Source organism: Manis javanica, chromosome 5 (assembly GCF_040802235.1).
Source record: "Manis javanica isolate MJ-LG chromosome 5, MJ_LKY, whole genome shotgun sequence".
Lineage (NCBI taxonomy): Eukaryota > Metazoa > Chordata > Mammalia > Pholidota > Manidae > Manis > Manis javanica.
In genome coordinates, this window is record NC_133160.1 from 68,340,704 (window position 1) to 68,361,671 (window position 20,968).

General features: G+C 37.4%; 1 long non-coding RNA gene across 1 annotated transcript; it reads right to left on the bottom strand.

Moving 5' to 3' along the window:
• Positions 1-11,062: 11,062 nt before the first annotated feature.
• Positions 11,063-20,049, bottom strand: LOC140849785 (uncharacterized). The gene is made up of 3 exons (XR_012131975.1): positions 19,896-20,049; positions 17,490-17,541; positions 11,063-11,817 (listed from the first exon to the last, which is right to left on the bottom strand). It is a non-coding gene; the product is annotated as an uncharacterized lncRNA (long non-coding RNA).
• Between the last annotated feature and the right edge of the window lie 919 nt (positions 20,050-20,968).

Here is a 20,968-nt window from a genome sequence, read left to right on the forward strand (position 1 = left end):
AGCTTGAGGCATTAGGTGAAGGCTGATCCCACCTATGGGAGAATATGGAGCAGAAGCAAAACACGATTTAGGGAGAACAAAGCCCCCTTAGGGACTTAAACTCTCAATCTGTCCTAATTTGTTGGAGCTAATGAATTCCATGCAAGAGAAATAAGTTTGTCAAAAGTAAAGAACTATACATATGCTCTCACCTAACACTGAGAGTGATACCTGTATTTCCTGAGACTTCAATACAGAGTCACCACCTAACTTAGATTTTCAAAAATAACTAGAAAAAAACTGAATGTGAAAGTAGCCCCAAAAATATTTCATGTCATAATCAATTTCCCAAAAGCTTAACCTATATAAGGTGTTTCACATGTGTAGGATGAGTATACTTTTCTTAGCAACAATAACAAACCATACATGGTGTTTACTATGGGCCAAGCTCAAGGGCTTACTCATTTTATCTCACGCAGCCCTTTGCTACAGGTACTGAGATTATTCATACCTTACATAGGAGGAAGCTGAGGCCTGGAGTCACAGACAACCTGAGGCAGGGCTGGGATTCAGTCCAGACAGACTGGCACCCCAGTCTGTGCCCTTCACTACCACACTAGGCTGGCTTCCTCACAAAATATCAAATGATCATAATTTGGATCTGATATCCAAATTTTTATCTTGTTCTGACATCATCTTAAAATGGAATTCAACTGCAGTTGCAAAAATGATGTAGTAACAACAAGTTATTTTATATTTTACTAACTGTAGGACTTGAGATGCTGATGGCGCAGAAGCTTCAGTCCTGGAGTCTGGCTGTCGCTCTCAGCAGGTGAGGTGCGAGCTCTGCTCATAGTCCCATCATTGAGCCCAGCCTGCAGTCCCAGCCCCCTGCTCTCAACCAGAATTAACTTTCTATGGACACAGAGACTGAGTCTCACCTCACCAGCTGGGGTTTCTGGCTACACAAACTGCTTACAATTCCTGTTTGTTCCTAGGTCAGAGACTTTTCATTTGTTCTGAATACTTTCATTCATTCATTTTAGTACTTAAAAAAATATTCATCAATTCAATATGTTTGATACCGAAAGGAATTATGTATGGGCTTATTCTTTGAAAAAAAAAACTATCTAAAATCTTTCTAACCAAAGTAATACATAGTCACACATTCAAATAAATCTTAAATTAAATAGATATAAATGAAGTTCATTTCAACATACATAATCTTCATATTTCAGAGGATTAGCAAAACACCATACTTCACAAAATCAACACAGTGGGTCAGGAAACATATTTGATGTAAGAAACCATCAGAGAAATCATACAAGCTCTTTGAGAATCTAAAAAACTGTTCTAGTGATTGGGAATCTAGAGCTGCATGTATGTATGTATAAAAGATCAATCTCTTTTTAACAGTAGTACAAGGATAGGCATCACAGGAATCCACAGATAAGTAAGCAAAATGGATTTCTGAACATATTTCTTTGTATATATTTTTGTTCTTCTGAAAACAAACTATATACCATTATCTTATATATATTTAGAGATCTTTAAAAATAATGAAAGCCTGTATTTATTGAGTATTTATTATATGACAAGCACTTTTCTAAGTACTGTTATGTTTTAATTTCATTATTCCTTAAAAAAAGAGATATATATAGAAGTATTACTTCCCTCTTACAGATGCCAGTATAGACAAGTAGTTTATATAAGGTGATACAGCTGGTAAATAATGGAATATTTGCAAAACATTTAATTGACACCTTCTTTCTTATAATATACTTTCATTAATTTAAAAACATAAAAGTACTTTTTCCCCCAAAAAGATTAAATAAAGTACAATTTAAACTGTGGCCAGCATAACTTATTTGAATAAAGACCATGATATGCTACAAGTATGACAAGACCTCCTCTTACTGAATTTTTTTCAATAAAGAATAAAAACATATGGCCTAAATTTAGGATGAACCGTTGAAACAGAAACTGATCTAAGTTTTTTGAGATGTATATTCATGATAACCCGAAGTGACAAAAAAATTATAAGCCTACACAACCTGCTTACAATTCTAGGGTATTTCATCATGTTTGTATTTTGGTGAAATTAAAGTATGTTTGTTCCTTTCTTTTTCCCATAAGTTGTCCAATTATATTTAAGTTATTCATCATACTGAAGTATTTTAAAGGTAGTGATGATGGATTTATTTCTGCCTCTCTACAATACACAGGAGACAAATTCAGTATTGTAGCACACGATAATAATATAACTAATACTATACTTAGTATTAAACAGAAAGAAAGGTAAGTGTGTCTTTTTTTCTCTTGCCTTAAATTAAGTTACTCATGATATTTAATGCTTTTATTAATATCTATAAAATAGAGACATGTGCTTTATTATATATGAAAGAAGAAATGGCACAACACTTTTGGAAAATACTTTGGCACTTTCATAAAAAAAAAAAATAGATACCTACCATATGATAATTTCACTCAACCAAGAGAAAAGGAAATATATATCTGTACAAAATTAGTACAAGAATGATCATAAAAGTTTTATTTGTAATAACTCTGAACTGGAAAAAAATCAAACAAGAAATGGTCATTGATGGATGACTGCATAAACAAACATACTGTGGTATATCTAAGCCTTGGAATACTATTCAGCAATAAAAACAAGTGAATTACCGATACATGCAACAGTGTGGAAGAGTCTCAGAACAATTATTCTGAGTGAAAGAAACCTGAACAGTCCCCCAAAAAAGTGTTCATTCTGTATGAATCCATATAGAAAATGTAAATGAATTTATAGTGACAGAACAGATTAATGGTTACCGAGGTGGCAGGGTGGGAAAGCAGGGAAGTGGAGGAAGGGAGGCTTGACAAGGAAACTTCTAGAGGAGATTAATTAATATGATCTGAATCTTTGTTGTAGTGACGCTTTTGTGTTTAAGTGTGTGTGAAAACTTAAATTATACAATTTAAATATATATATGGTCTATCTCAATTATATTTAATAAAGCTTTAAAATGTTTAAAGGTAAATTCAAAAAGCAGAATAACTGTTAAGTCAGTAATTTAATATCTGTTTTAATAGGCTTAACTGTGTATCATCAGCATGGAAAACTATTCACTTAGAATAGATAGTAGAGCATGACCGTACTGCATTTACACTACTTCCCAAATATACTTAACAGACTGTAATTGGTTGATGAAGGCAATCTAAATAATTTTAAATGGGTTTCTTATATTTTCTGTATGGTTGACTGTTTTAGAGTGTATTCTTGTTATCATTTTCTTGTAAACTCTTTTAAAGTGGACATTTGACGCCCACTAATAAAAGTAAACTGCATTTCAATAAATTTTCTACATAGCTAACTTTCTTTGCTATAAGATTCTCAAATTATTGATTATTCTTATCCAGAAAGTCAGTTTAAATTATTGTTGATTTCCAGAAATGCATAGATTGTATGTCCATTCTTTTATGTATGTTCACAGGAAGGAAAATGGATTACCCCATCCTGAAATTCCCTTATTTCCTAATTGTAGCAGCCAAAGGATTCTGCAATACATCAATCCCAAACAACAGTGGTTCGATAGCTACAATAGCCCTATTTCAGGACTGCCTGAGTAGACTTACCCTAAATCTTAGAAACCATGGGCTCCATCTAGTGGTGTTTCCTCCAGTTAATATTATGGTTTTACATTTTAGCGTTTAGCTTTTCTGTTCATGGCATTTTGTTTTTTTTGAATTGCTTCAATAAAATTATAAAGTAACAGCTCTGTTCTATGTAAAGAAATATTGTTCAATAGGGTTGTAGTTTTCAACAGTTTTTGAATTATATAACCTTACTAGTAATAATCTGAATATTGTGTTTTATTTTATTTATGCCAAATGGAAAGCAAATGGGTTTGTTTGTTTGTTTTTGTAATGGTAAGGAAGTGGAGAGCTGCATATGATAGCATTTTCAAAAAGGGAATCCATTAACCAGTCTGTGTAATCTCTAATATTATGTTGAAGGAAATGAATCTAATAATTCCATAATATAAATCATACAAAGCAATGATCATCATGATTATGGCTTTACATTCTCTGTAATTTTTATTTACACTTGGTTGCTCTTTAAGACACCAAATTTCTTATTCACCAGAATATCTTATTTTATTTGAAGAGTCACAATTACATATGGCTCAATTTAAATTAAAGAGGTACTTGTTAAATATTAATTAGGATTTCTGAAATGATCATACATTTTGCTCACCAGACTAATAAAAGATACTTACGGATTCACACTGTGCAGTATATTGACAAAGCACATTCCATTTCCACTGAGTCAGACCATTAGGAAAATGTGGGTTACCTGACATGTCAGGAAGGGCTTCTGAGCACTATAAACACTATGAACACTACTTCTGAGAAGCACATCTTGAATCAGGAGCCAGATACTTACTCATCCCCAGTTTCTTTTATCTGTACTTTAAATTGCTTTACTTCCCTCCCCCAAAACCCCCTTCTCTCATTCACCAAACCACACACATGTGCCTATGAGCACACATGGACACACAGTCACACACACACGATTTTCTTAGTTTCATGTTTACTACTAGTATACACTCATGCTTCTAATTCATACCAAAGAGATGGACTGATGGAAAGAACATTCTAGGGCATCCCAGAGTGGAAGCTAGGGATTGCTGGAGGACATCACTCCTGCCAAGGGCATCCTTACCTCTTTCCAGATCTGGGTTGAGGTACAAGCTTACTAGGGCTTCCAGGTGGTACGTTCTTGCCATGTGACTCTGGGAAGGCAGGCAGTGCAGGTGCTCTACTCTCCCAAAGTCCTGGTGACCCTGCTGCCACTTGTGTTGCACAGCACCTGCTCACTGACCCTCCCCTCCCAAGGTGAGCAGTGAGTGATACTACATCAACATTAAAGAAAGCCTGGCTATGGACAGGATGATGATGGTTAGGGAGGGGGCATTGTTTTTCTGTATTCCCTGTATAGGTGTAGTCCCTAGCATATCAACCGATGATCAGTGAAGACTGCAGTTAAAAAAAAAATGAAAGACTATATAACACTGTGCATTTTCATTTTGAATTAAAACATAAAATTACTGATATATATATGTACATATATATATGCAAATAACATTTTTTCCCCTGAATTAGTCTGTGCATTAAAAAATAAATAAATACATTGATCACCAATCGCTTAGATTTCTCAGGATCAATTCAGAAGCATGATGACTCTCTTTATGGAAGTGAGGGCCCTCCCCCTTACCTATTAGGAAAACCTCTAAGGTTTCACACTGGTCTGCCACAAAACTTTTGATTACATTCATGATCTGGAAAGGGAAGGACAGTATTTGCTTTCTTCCCTCCTTCCCTCTTTTGTTCAGCACCAAAACTATGAAAACAAATGTGAAAAATGCTTAAATGAACTGAAACCAGGGTTCACAATATGGAACATTTATATGATAAAGATGTTAGGCATCATATATAAAATGTAATCACATGCACATGTTTGGTGGGACACACAGGAGCCATGTGGTTCTTATGGTTAGTGGTGATTTCAAATGAGAGTCTAGAAGCACATGGCTTTAAATATAGTTGCCATAGAAATAAACAAGCAATTTATAGCATCTCAAATCTAGAGAATCAATTTTAATAATTTCCATCAAGAAGCAATATAGCATCTTAATTTTGATACACAGGCTCTGGTGCCAGGTTGCTGGGGTGCAAATCCTCATTCTGAAACAGATTGTGTGTGTGTCCTTGGGAATGTTAATTTCCCTCTACTCTAATGTTATTATCTATAACTCTATAAAACAAACACAGTAATAGTACAAACATGGTTGGTTATCATGTGACTTAAATGAATTCAGATATTGTATATACTATACAGACACACACAAAATAGCATCCTGCAAAAGTGAGTGCACAATGCATATTATTTATTAGTCTACACAGTTATTAAGACTTACAACTCTCGGTTATCTGCTCTGCAGAATGTATTTAATTGTCTGAAAGAGAAGTCTTACCAGAGAGCCTGGTCATATGACTCTTCTTAAACGAAGAAGGCTTCTTTGCTCCTTCTCCATCTTTTTGGCTCAGGTAATTACTCTATTACTCTCCCCTTTCAGTGTAAACTCTGAATTGCAGGGGATAAGAAGCTGTAAGCTATTTTGGTGGTGAGATACTTCACATAATGGAAGCTAGTTGTAAGAATATGTGTGGAAGTGAGAAACACAAACTCATCTCATAATCAACAGGAACTTTAGCACTCTGATACTGACACAACTCTATTAACTCTTTGGTCTCTGCTTCTATTTAAATGTCTTCTCTGCCTCTTCCTCCTAACTGCTGGTTGATTTCTTCCTGTTTTCTCACTACAATTCAGGAAGTTACAGTGTAAGTCATTAGCACTACCTCTGGGACAAGTTTGGCAATGCCACCCTCCTCTGGCCAGTTTCCCAACTGGCTATGCCTGGTCAAGGGTTTTTCAAATTTTGCTGCGCATCAGGATGTCATGGGTGGCTGACTAAAACACACACGTTGCTAGGCTCACCCACACAGCTTCCAGTCAAGAGGTTATGGGTGGGGCCTGAGTATCTGCTCTTATAAAAGGCCACAGGTGATGCTGAAGTCCCAGGGAACACACTTTAGAAGTGTGAAAGCAGATAGAGATCATCTTTTTCTCAAGAAATAATTTGGCTTCTGTCCCTCTGCAGTAGGTATAAAAGAAGCAATTTCTTTGGAAGTAGGAGTCAAATTGACAAAGCATTTAGCAAACTGTATCTCAATAGAACTGATTAAAAATTAAAAGCTAGGAAAAACTAAAACTAGAAATACCATTCTACCCAGTAATTTCACTTCTAGGAATTTACCCAAAGAAAACAAAATTCCTGATTTAAAAAGATACATGCACCCCTATGTTTATTTCAGTATTATTTACCGTAGCCAAGATATGGAAGGAGCCTAAGTGTTCATCAGTAGATGAATGGATAAAAAGGATGTAGTGTATATATACAATGGAATATAATTCAGCCATAAAAAGAAAGAATTCCTGCCATTTGCAACAACATGGGTGGATCTAGAGGGTTATGCTCAGTGAAATAAGCCAGATGGAGAAAGACAAATACTGTATGATTTCATTTATTTGTGGAATATAAAAACAAAGCAAAACAGAAGGAACAAAACAGCAGTAGACTTATAGACACTGAGAAGGGACTGATGGTTACCATGGGGGAGGGTTTGGGATGGGTGAGTGAGGAGGGCAAGGGGGAGAAAGGGGCACAAAAAATCTCAGTCAGAATACGAGTTGGGCACTGGGTTAGTAGAACAGCATGGAGAATATAGTCAATGATTCTGTAACATATTTCTTTGTTGACAGATAGTAACCACACTAGAGGGTGTGAGGATTTAATAATATGGGTAATTGTTGAATCAGTGTGTTACGTATTTGAAACCAATACAAGACTATATGTCAATGATCAAAAAAAATCATGTTAAAAAAAAGCTGTCAAATAATCTTCCAAAACTAACATTCTAATCTGTTCTTGTTTCTTTACATTCTTGCTGATACTGGTTATTACCAAACTTTTCAATCGTTAGAAAAGAAGGAAAACTGGAGTAGGAAAAATATCTTACCATTTTTATTTTTTAGTACTCATGAACTCAGACATGTATTCATGCATTTATAAGCCATTTGTATTTATTTATTTTTTGAGTTATCTAATACTTTGCCCATTTAAAAAAAATTAAAAGCTAGGTTAAAGCAGGAATTCTCCTTCAGTCCATATACCCATTGAGAGTTGCCCTCAATCAGAATCATCATCTCCTTCAACACATTCTCTGGACTCTGAACCAAGATTAGTTAACCTACAATTTTCTAATCTTTTTTTGGAAAATGGTTCCATTTCATCTGTGCTGTACAGTAGTCTTTATTAGCAATCATAAACATATCTAGAAAGCTCACTTCAGTATTCCAGAACCCTGTATATTCATCTGAAAAATATAGATAAGAAAGTAAGAGCCCATCATTCATTTGTCAGTAAACATTGGAGAAAAAGACACAAAAAGAATTTTAAATATAAATGGTGATATGTAGAGTTTACTATATCCAGAATTGATTCTATTTTTACCTATGGCTTTCTAGTTTTATCACTGATTAGATCCATCAGAGTTCATTTTATGGTGCAATACTTCACAGATAATTTTTAAGTAGTAAAGCCATTTTCCTAAATAATAATTTTAAGCGAATTCAATAAGCAAGACAACTGAAAGCTGAAATCTCTGCCTGAAATGAACACAAGGAACCAAGCTCTAGTCAGGCAGCCTTTCTTCCCCACATCTCCCCACCAGGTGGCGGCCAAGGCATCTCCTCACAGCCTTGGGCTCTACAGAACCCACTTTGGAAACCTCTGGCAGAATGGAAATGGCATGAATGTTGAAGCAAAAAGATCAGTCTTTTGTTTCCAACGTTTACCAGGGTGAATTAGGCAAATACATTTTCTGTGAGTTTGTTTCCTTGTAAATAAATGGGACCGGAAATCATGTTCAATGTATTATTGTAATAAACTCAAGTATACAAAAGTCCCTGGAATATAGTAAGTTTCATGAAGATTAGTTATTTCCTCTCTTTATACCCTCTCTCAGTTTAAATTAGACAGACTGGCATTGAGGAGCATCAAAGTTCACATTTTATTTTTTCATTTGTTTTTCTATCACACAAATTCCAAGACAGACCAATGTAAACATGATACCTGCAGCTAGAATTCTCAGATTTCAGTTTCAGGTTAAGAGGAAAGTTGTTTTTTTTTTTTTTTAACCTCCAGGGTATTAAAGTATGAGCACCATTAAATACATGGAAATAAAATTCCTTCTTACATGTCATCTTTCATGCTCTGTCACATAAAAGATAATCAGAAGACATGCTTTCCAGTAAAACCTGTTGTATTAGTGACACTCACTGTTGAGGATTTGTGGAGATTCATTGTACACTTAAATTTCAATTAAAAAAATCTCAGAAGGAAGATTCAAAATCAAATACTCTTTCTTGATCAGGCTGATAATGCATAGTTTTTAAGAAAATTCTTCTTTTTGAGCTACACCCTCATTTTTTACCAGGCCAGCATTTCTCTTAGCGTGAAGAATAAATACATTGATTTTCCTATGTTGGGCAATCAGTTTGAAAATACAGAAGATGTCTGGAAATGGGCAAATATTTCAATAAATTTAAAAATATATAATTTTTGTATTGGTACCTCTGTATGGTTACTTGCACAGCTAAATACCTATATTAAAGTGCATATTATGGTTAAGAGATATGTTCTTTTATATGAGCCAGGCTGCCTAATCTGATAAGGAGCCATTTCTTCTAGCCCTGTTTGGGAAGTTAGTGTATAAATGTTGAGGGCAGACAACGTTTTGAAGGACAAGGTTGTGTATCTCCCCTGTCAATGCAAGAACTCTCCAGTGCAAAACTCGGCTCATCATCACTGCTGAAGTGTCTGAATTGCATTTTAAGGCACAGCCTGGGGCAAATTCAGTTTGTAATGTTAGTGAGCATTTTCTCTGATGTGTGTATCAGCCATTTCTGCATTTTAACTCGTTTGCATTTGAAAGCTATTTTTGAAGAAAGAAAGCATGTATCCAGACTCAACGTCTGCTCTCCGGACAGAAAATGCAGCTAAATAACATGGCTTGGCCACTGGGAACCAGCCATCTGCATCACAGGCATTCCAGTCACATGCCTCCAACTTCCCACTGTACATCTCCTGTCACCACCACCCCAAGGCCTCACACCCATCCTGTCCTGCACTCAGTTTATCCTCTTCCCACAAGCCACCCCCATCACCACCACCAGCCTGACCTATAAAGTTCCTCTTCTGGAAATGGCTCTGCTGTACCAGCTCTCTTCTGGCAACACTTTATTCACTCTCCCGTCAAATCTACCATCACTTTCATCTCCTAAATACCCCATTAGAGTCAATCCATTTCTCTCCATCTTCAGGGCACCACCTTTGAACAGCTTCCTAACTGCTCCCATACATTTACTCTGCAATCAGAGCAACTGGGACCAGCTTTTCAAATTTCCTCTTCCTGAATCAAATGACTGAGTTTGGACAGTGTGGAGAAAAATTGCTATATGTTTAAGAATCCTTGTGCATGTGACAGCTACTCATATAGGCTTCCTTAGGTCAAACTGAATACACCATACAGAAGATACTGAGGTATATAATGAAATCCAAAGGCAGAAGTGGGTGGCCATACAAAGGAAATGGAATCAATAATTAGACGCTTTTCAGGTATTTCTTGCAGAATTTCTCATCTCTGCTCCTCTGTATTTGTGTGCCTTTGCCTCTCTGCAGACTGGCTTTTTCTGCTCCATTTTCCACAAGCAAACCATGGAGGAAACACAGTTCCCAGTTTACAGGTTGGAGGTCTAGCAGACACAGGTACAAGTTGGAAGTGGCCCAACCTAAATTTCTTTACAAGAGAAATTGATGGGCTCAGTGTTCCTCAGCTGTCCACATCTGACCCAGTAAGTTATATCTAAAGAGTAGAGACCACACAACAGAACATGAAAGTTCCAAGGGACCCACTGTGCTCATTGACCTCAGGCTTACTCCACCTGCCTACCTTGTTCCCAGGTAGCTGGAAGTCCAGAATTGTGTCCCAAACTAAGGGTCCTTACCTTGCATTTCTCCCTCTTGCTACAGGGGAACTCATTTCCTATCTGATACCACCTTGTAAGTTACTCTAATGTGCTCAGAATTATTAGTACAATAGATTTGGGTACCAGAAGTTTTAAAATATACTCAACTGCTAGTTCTTCCTATTAACTTCTTCATTCTTTGTGATAGAATAGCCCTATTAGGCCCATCAAAAACTGCCCACCTGACAGGCCTGGCCATGACTGAACTGGCAGAGCAAAGAGGGCTTAAACACTTAGAGAATGACTTTACCTGTGATGTGACAGGAAGTGATTTGACGGTCTTCTCTATGATGCCATTTCATTTTAACAAGGCAACTTGAAGGGTTAGTAATCAGTGTATTGACAGGTCTCCTTTATTTATACTTCTTCCCTCCTAGTTTTTCAAGCACCATAACCCAGTAACTTCTGGGTGAAGTAAGAACCGTCTGCAGTAAGCCCTGCGCTCACCCGGCTGCCGAGCCACAGGATTCCTCTTAGGCGCAGCACTTCCTCTCAGCAGCTGCTCTTCATCTGCCCTTTCCTCCCTCTTCCCAGACATTAGAACTTCTTCCAAAAGACATTTTCCGTTTTTGCCAGACTTTCCATATGTTAAAGAATTATTCCTTGAACTCTGGGGACTTCTGGTTTTAGGCTGTCAAATTTGCTAAACAGTGCTTCTTTTTTATTTGTTTCTCCTTTTAAACAATGCAATAAAGAGATCGTTTTCTCCTTCCTTTCTTTCTTGCTCTTACTTTGTGATATTCCCTGTATGAAAACAATAATTCAGCACTGCACACTTTGTAGCTTTGATCCTAGAATCCTTAAATCTCATTTTTTCAAACCACTTTCTAAAAATTTTCTTATCCCATTATCCCATACATACATAAATCCTCACAAAATCTGCCAAAAGCAATAAAAAGAACAGGTGCTACTTTGCTAAGGAAAAATTCAGCATTTCAGTGAAATGTCATGCAATTCTGTTTTAAACAATAAAAAAGATTTTAATTTCTAGCATGTCCACTTGATGGCAGAGTAGTCCTTCATTTTTACTTCTTTGAAAAGGGCCCTTTTAAGGCTGAAGATTTCTTTTGTGTAGAGAATATTTTCTTGCTCCATTTATTTTCAAATTCTAGACTTCTGATGCTCTGTAAAGTTGTTATAAACAAGGACAACAAAAGTTATCTACTGAATATGTGCTATAACATGTACTTTATGATTTGTTTTATGATTATAGGCTTATATAGTTAATCAAAATATGATAAACAATATTTTATGATATAAAAATTGAGATGAGACTACTAATGGTGAGAAAATTTGATTTCATTAGGTATTCCTATTTTATATAACTTATAAAGAAACATTAATAAACCTCAATAATTTTAACTTCGACTGAGAGGCTCAGAGACAGCTAAAAACATTTTCATTTCTGTTTCTACTCAAAGGTGAAAGAATGTGCCAAACCAATATGTGGAGAGGATAATGCTATTTCTGGGTCATATTACCATTCAGCGTGCTTTCTGTTTCCCTCATTGACTAAAAGAGTTACTTAGGTTTTTAGAAATAGAGCTTTTTTAAAGGTTAATTTCCGCAAAATGAAATGTCTTGATTATATCCATAAGCAATGGTAAGGTGAGTAATGGTTTGGATTTTCTGGTAAATGGCACTTAAATATATTTATTTAAGTTTCCAAAGCTAAAAACATGTTCTTTTGAATAGAGCTTTGCCAGTTTTTTTTTTAATGTACAACACCAGATACTGAACCAAAGAAATATGTGCAACTATCCAACAGAAATTTCACTAATTTAATTTAAATCTCTACTCCAATGGATTTAAAACTGTATCCCACCAAATGCTGGGGGCTCTACAGGGACCTGTGGGGAGGCTCCACCTAGACACAGGGACAAGGGCCTGCCTGACTCCAGGCATGCTCTTCTCCTATTTCAACCAGAGGATGTAGACATTCATCCTTTTCTCATACTGGTAACTGCTTTCATTTCAATAAAAACTTCTACAGCTAAAAAAGATATTTGAATGTCTGTTATTCAATATAGGTCAAATGAAAATCATTTGATCTATACAGGAGTAAGGATTCCATTTTTGCCAATGGAAAAACTGACTTAATCTGATTAACTTAGTGAAAATAAAATAAAATTTCTTGTCAAAAAATTTAAACTAAGCAGCAGCTGTCATATCAAAAAGCAAACGTGTTTAACTGAATTTGTTATTTCAGTCATTCTGGTGTCACAGCATGTGGTTTAACCAAATAAACTTACAGCAAAGAAAACTAAGGAAAGCAAGAGATTTAAGAGGCAGTCAATATAAATGCTCCCATCTGCCTGACACTATGCCTGGTTCTGCTACAGAGGACTCACGCGAGGACTTTCCCAAATACACACATAGAGGTATGTTGATATGAAATGTCCTATGTAATGGGAAAGACATGTGTGTGCATTGGGGGATGTGGGGAATTGTCTCTGTATTAAGTGGACAATTCTTTAAGCCACATCTTTTGTTTTTAAGTGCATATGCTCTGCCTCTACTGTAGAGACCTCATGTGTCCAAAGACATAAGATGCCATTTGAAGGGAATAAATTCTAGCCTGGTAATGAGTTAATGAATGCTGTGTCTCAGACGACAGTCAATTGTTAGGAAAAGATGAAGAAAACATGACTGCCTAAGAAACATTATTCATCAATGAGCTTAGCTTCTAAAGCAAATAACCCTCCAAGGTTGACAGGATGAATGTAATGGGGGCTTATTCCTCACTCATAAACAGCCAGTGCAAATGTCCTGGTCAGACTCTTTCCATCTTGTTAACTTTGCAAGAAGGGTCCCCTGGACTCTAATGGCAGAATTGAAAAGATAGGAAGTAGAGCAGATACACCAACTTCTTAGAAAAGGCTTTCCCTGGAAGAGGCAATTACTGGCAAGACCTCATCATAGGGTCACTGACTGCAGTGTCCTGGGTGAATACTTCCCAACAATATTGCACCGTGAGAGGCAAAGAATTATAATGGATAGCTAGCTGTGACTGCCATAGTAATAAAAGATTTAAAAAATGAAATAATTTATTTTATTAAATAGAAAATATAAAAAATAAAGTCAGAAAAGGTGATTGCCTGAACTTTGTAGAAATATTAAACAAATACTGGGTCCAAAATAAGTGAAAACCTGATTACAGCTTTCCTCGAGTAAATTTGTAACATTTGTTGATTTATATTCAATTTAACTCTACTCAGCAAATAATAATTGTTCTTTTTCTGTGGAAAGATAAAAAGGACACTCATGTACATACACAGACTCTAACTACGAGCAGCTTAAAACCAACTCAAGGGATGAGACAAAGACACCATTTTTGCGCTAAATAGAGTGATGGCAAGTGTACAAATGCCGTGCGTGAGTGCATGAGGTGGCATCACTTTTTGGTAAGGGATCAGATAGTAAATATTTTCAGTTTTGCATAACTACTCAACATTGTTATTGTACTATGAAAACAGCCATAGATAATACATAAACAAATGTAGAAAAAGTTCCCATACAACTTGATTTACAAAAACAGACAGATGGGAGTTGGCCCTAAAGCTGTAGCTTGTCTGACCTGGCTCTAGAGGATCACTTGATAATGTTAAACCTGGTAGCAGGATTCAGTTTTATAAGCCAGATGAGGCTAATGTGCCAGCTTCAGTAAAATACACAACACAGTGCAGCCCTCTATCCGCTTATGGAGATAACTACCATAATCATAACATCAAGAAGAAATATCAATAAGAGGCATATCCTCTAGGATCTTTTAATCTTGACTTCTCATAGATTTCAAATTTGCCTCTTTTTTTGTTTTTCTTTTCCATTTACCATCTACAGTGTTTGTCTTATGTTTAAGGTTCTATTCTAGGGCTTAAATTGTTATCTTTGTTGAGAATGTGTCAACAATCTTATTACTTAATTAATTTTCTCTTTAAGGATGGTCTATACATCTTGACTGTAGGTTGATTTGTCTAAGGAAGATTGCACTTTACCAAAAAAAGGTCCCTGTAGCCAGAACTGTTTTATAATGTTAGATGTCCATTCCTGTTATATATGAGTGCAAAAAAACAGACATAGAATATGAAGGGACAGGTGTAGGCTTATCTAAGCAAAGGTATCTAAGAAGCAGTTGATGACTACATTACTCTCAATCCAGAAACTCAGAGAATTTAGAAATGCAATTTTATTTTTTGATAAGCAAGCTTAATTTCAACTTCATGACCACATTGTGATGTATATTAGACTTTTATCTTATGCAATGGGAAACTTGAGTCCTATAAATGTTAATATACCATAAAACAAGCTGTTCTCGTAAGGCTTGCCACCTCCTTTAGGTTACATGGAACAGATGATTCATTACTCTGAGTAATAATCCCCAAAGCCAGGCTAGTAATGCAATAAAGATATGTTTCTTTCTTTCTTTTCGCAATTCTGTGTATGTTGAGAGGCTCTGTTCCATAGTCATTCGAAGATACGGATTCTTTCCATCTCATAGAGGTCTCTGTGGGAAACATTGTTACTAACAAAAAGAGGAAGAAAGAGGAGAGGAGAAAGGACACCGGGTTTTGATCCCTCAGCAATGCCAGAAGATAATATGCGCCACTGCTTACTCACCCTCCATTGGTGAGGACTAATCACATAATCCCCTCTGACATGAAAGGGAGCTAGGAAACTGTCTAGAAATGTGTCCTGGAAGAAGAAACTGGTCTGATGACCGGGTAGCATTGTCTCTGTCACAAAAGATCTACATTACTTTCAAATTCCCCAAACCTATGAAGGAAATCTGACCTACTGACCTCCCCACCAGGGTCTCCGCTGGGAGGGAAGTAAGTAGCAGAGCCACAGCTATGCACACGCGCTTCCCCTCCGAATCCCGTCAGCCCGACCAGAGAATCTTGGCTAGTCACCTGTCCAGAGCTCTGACTCAGCCATCTTAGCGTCCAGGGCCTTCCCCTGTGACTGCAGAAGCACCTCTGACCTGCTGCCTGTACAGGTATTCATTCACTCACAAGGTACTGACTTTACACTCGGGATGCCTCTGTCAGGGGAGGAGGAGGGAGAACAAGTGTCCCTCTCTTGTGGAACTTTAGCTAAAAACAATAGAAATAAGGATGTTGTTTGTATGATAGAGGGTGATAAATGCCATGGAAAATGTAGGGTATGGGGGCATCAGGATGCCAGCGGGATGTCTGGTCACAGGTTTTGAGAGGTTGGAAGTCCAGGTTAAAATACATTGAGGAGACGGCTGCAGAGCAGAGCCTTGAGCGCGGCGAGAGAGCTGGCCGCGCAGACGAGGAGCGGGAGCCCCCCGTGCGAGGGCTGGGGAGGAGCGTTCCTGATACTTGGGGCTGGAGTCGAGTGGGCGAGGGGCAGAGCCGGTGCCTGAAGACGGACGTGAAGGTCACAAGCCCGCCGTGTCTGGGGGCTTCTAATTCTCCTCTCCGGGCTGTGGGAAGTCAGGCTCCCTCCTCATGTTTGACTTTGGATTCCACAACCTGCACTGGCCGCTCTGTGTTTCTCCTCCTCTGCTCCTCGTTTTCCAGTGATCACCCTTTGATAAGCCATCTTTCTACGACCCTCCGCGTTGTCCTGTCGCCTCACTTCTCTTGGCTCCGGCTTCCCTCCCTCTCTCTGCAACGTAACTATTAGTCTCCCTTCACAGTATGTATGTATGTATGAAGAGTTTTGATAGTCATATGAATAACAAAGAATCTTATCCCTTTGCTGCTGAGGTTCTCAGTAATTTCTACCATAATCAGAAATCTTATTTCAATGAATGGGATGTCTTAATAAGCACAGGACCACTGTTTCAAAGTATCTTGCCTAAGTTGTTCTCTCTCCACACACACATGCATGCACACACACACACACACACACACACACATATACACATACAAACACACACCTCTTTTTTCCTTTTATCTCCTAGCAAATGCTGGTTTACCTGGGAGCCAAAGAAGCTCATGGGGTAAGAACTAGGACCACATCCTGAGTTGAGCTGAGACACATGTAGGTATAGCCAAAGGAGCTCAAAGTGCAGGGAACATGGTCACGAAACTGCAAAGGGCACATGGAGTCTCTGAGAGAACCCACCAAGGGGGAAGAACTCCAGAATTCTGAGGTGGTCCAGGGGGAGGATTCGAAGTTGAGAAGGTAGCATGTTCTTTTTTACAACGCGGCACTGGATAGGCCAACATTGTACAATTCTAGCACTTTGATAAGGAGTTCTATGTGGGAAGCAAAAATAAATAGTCTGATTAAAATTTATAACTCACTGAAGAACAAATAATGCAGAAATGAGGGAATTACTATCCTTTACCTTTAGGAGCAGACAGTTATCCCTAGGGCCAGACCATCCCCAGGAAACTGGTGTCAGGGAGGATACCCCTCAGGAGAGAGAATTTAAAGGAGCACCAACAGCCCTGGGGTGCCCTTGAGTAGCCTTGAAGATCTCTGAAATCACTAACAATGAGATCCCACACTCACAAAGGTGTGAGTAAGCCAATGAAATATGGAAGGTTAGCAGTGATGTCAATTTGTTCCCATCGCTTTAGGATGAGATTTCTCACTGCTTTCTGAAAGACATATAGCAGGATATTTTGGAAGACATTTTCAGAAGGCAACTAGAATGGCAAAGTCAATTTATCACTGACCAACAGGAGGCATTGATCACTGATGGCCATAGGGCCAATCCCTCAAGGCTGTGCAAAGCTCAGCTGAATAGTAACCATCTATCAATTTAGATTGACAGTGACTATCTCTTCCCACCTCACACATATTTGTTGGCACTTACCTAAAGTCACTCAGGAATCAATAGAGCAAATTTCCTACAAGATGCATTCTCACTTCAAACATAGAAAAGAGAAAACTGTTAGATGCTTGTGAATGTATGTACATTGTGCACATGTGTATGTGTGAAAAATGTGATTGTCACAAATGCGTTATATTCAAACTAGCTTAAGGGTCCATGCCTGCATTCTTGAGGCATCCTGAACACTAGTTATCATAGTTATTGTTACACCTTATCACACTAATTTGGTTTAATATTTTTCTCCCTCCAACTGAAATCTAACTTACATGAAGTCAAGGTCCACATCTTCTTCCTAAGGAAGCCCAATCATTTAATATGTCATATAGCTATGCCCAGAAGTTCTTACCATGTGAATAAATGAATGAATGAACAACTCTGTAATCCTCTATCACACCTAGAAAAAGTCTTAGCCATAGGTACATAAATCAAACTAGCCAGAGTCTCAGCCACAGATAGACAACACACACACACACAAACACACACACACACACAAACACACACACACACACACACACACACACACACACTGAAAGCTGTTTTTTCCTTTTTCTATTTATTGCTTTCTTCTCTGTGATTAATCAAAAACTTAGCTGTCATGTACTAGCTATGTGACTTTAAGCAAGATTTTTTGGTTTTACTGTGATTCAGTTTCTCTTGTGTAAAGTGTTTACAACAGTGGTTTTGTGCAGTATAACTGAGGACTAAGTGGTGGAATCCATGCTAAGTGCCTTGCTTCCCAGTCATAACCTCATTACTATAAATGGCAGCTTAGGGCTGAGAAAATAAGAAGAGTTTGGGGTGTTTTTTCCCTATTTACCAATGATTAAGCAAGGCTTATGCAAGTCTGTATTGGTCCCAGCTCTATGGCTTTCCCTTTTATTTACAAAGGGCTTCTTATTTTTTCTTTTTTTAAGTGGAGTTGGTCCCAGCTCTATGGCTTTCCCTTTTATTTACAAAGGGCTTCTTTTTTTTTCTTTTTTTAAGTGGAGTTGGTAGTAATACACAAAATAATTTAATTCCATATTTAGCAAGTTACTACTTTATGAGGGTAAGAGGCTCCCTGGGGAGAGCTTCTTGATTAATTCTGAGGGCAGACTGCCTGAAGGGAGCAGGTGACTACAAAGCATGTAATTATAGACTTCCCATTTTACAGGTGATCTTTATGTCACACATAAACCTGTCAAAATTTCTTTAAGACACATAATGTGATGAAAAGATTGATATCCTAGACCTAGAAAGAAGTATTTTCACTGGAATAGTTGATCAAGTTTTTGAGGCAAGAATTTAGGGCCTGACTGATTTCTGAGGTTCAGAACTAACCATGCATTGTCTTTTGATCTGAACTGCTCTTAACATTCATTATTTACAAACTTTTGTAAAGTGTTTCCTCAAGCTTCTCCAGTTGGATATAAAGTATCTACTTGCAAACAAATAACAATTATTCCATAATTATTTGATTTAGATTAAATTATCCATGCATGGTTGTGTGTGTGTGTGTGTGTGTGTGTGTGTGTATTTGTCCTCTGAGTGCAGACATTAATGAGCTAGTTGATATTCACCTAATGTTGGATCATGTAGTTTAAAGGCTTCCTAACTGTGTGACTAACCTAGTTTCCAAGGAGCGTCCTTAGGGACATGATACTGTAGGAGGGTGAAAGAAGCTAAGTGGGCAGGATATGGGTTGCCCAGTGCATCCTCAATTCCTATTGCATTCCTGCACCAGCTTTCATTTGTAAAGAGAAATCAGTTGCCAGCAACATTTGAAAATCACTGCTTGTGAACTCCTACTTTAATTTACAGTTGACAACCTCACTTCAGTTTATGGTGGTATGCCTTGCCCAAGGGCAGAAAGCTGTCCTTTTTAGTCATTCTTGAACTAGAAGAAAATATTTTTAGTTCTCTTAAAAAGAAGAACACTTTAATAAGTAGTCTCAGATGTTTAATTTTAATTCATGACAAACTAATTGAACATATTAATCGTGGTGTCATATATTAGAAAATATTTGACCTGCTCCCACTAGCAGCACCCTTGAAGTCCAAATTTTTACTTACAGTCTGTCTGAGGATATTTTGGCTGTCTCTATCATGCTCCTTAAAAAACATTACAGCTTCCACCCCATGTCTAGCTCCAAAATTGTTCCCACAGTTTTTAGTCCAGTTTGTTCTGGCAACATTGCACTTTCAGGTATTAAAAATTGTATGAGTTACTTATTGCTGCATAGCAACATTTCCACCAACTTAACAGTTTAAAACCATACATATTTATTATCTACAGTTTCTATGTAGTAGGAGTCTGGACAGGCCTTAACTGGTTCCAAGCTATAAGGCAAAGCATTGATCACAGTGCCTTAATTGTGATCATGGTGTTACCTGGGTCTGGGATCTCACCTGGGGAAAGATTTGCTTCCAAGTTCACACAGGTTGTTGGCAGAATTCATTTCCTTTTGGTTTTAAGACTGAAGATTTCCATTTCTTGCTGGTTATTTTCTGAGGACACTGGCCCCCTCAGCCACTAAGGGCTGCCTGCAGCTCCTTGCCTCATGAAGCATTCCTTCCTCAAAGGCAGTGAGAGAAAGACTACAGCAGGACAGGTGCTACAATCTTATATAACATAATCACGTACCGTGTGCTTGTCATCACCCTCATTTCATCAGCTTGCCTTGATTTGTTGGTCAGAAGCAAGTAATAGGTCCCTTCTATACTCAAGGGGAAGGGATTATATGAGGACCTGTATATATCTATATTAATATCCATATCTCTATGAAGAGAGAGACATATAAGCATGCTTACATATATGCATATATGTAATATTTATATACTATTAATGAAGATATATTTAAAATGATAGTCTGACAAAATACTTCATACTTTCATTTCAAATTAGCAAATGACAGATTTGGATGTTTAGTGGTTTCACTGATAAAAACAAATGATTTAACCTACTATATACAACTGCAAAAGAAGGATAGTTGACTCCGGATAAGACAAATTCATTGTTAAATTGTCATTTTGATCACTGGGAAATAATTGGAGATAAGGGACTGCATTGAGAAAAAATACATATATTTAATTTCCTCCTTGGACAATCTAAAGTAAAGGAGTAGTATAATTGAAGTTACTGAAATTACAGCCAAGAAAATCGGTGTCTTCATTTTGAGAGTATGAGAAGAAGCTGAGTCAGGAACCTAAAAAGAATGTTCACTAATGCATAAGCAGATAATTGACTCTTATTTTTTCCTCTATTTTTCCACTTGCACATTGGTCAAAGATTTCAAACATGGAATGTGTGTGAGTGCTGTGCTGCCAATAATTATCCTGGAAATATTTCTCTCTCTAATGAGCTGGCAGCTAATTAGGTGTGGTTTCATCTATGTACTTATGCTTTGCATTCAAGGCACCCATTACCACTTAGCCTTTGAGTTCACACTGAATATTTAACTGTGGGGAAGGTATACAGGGAG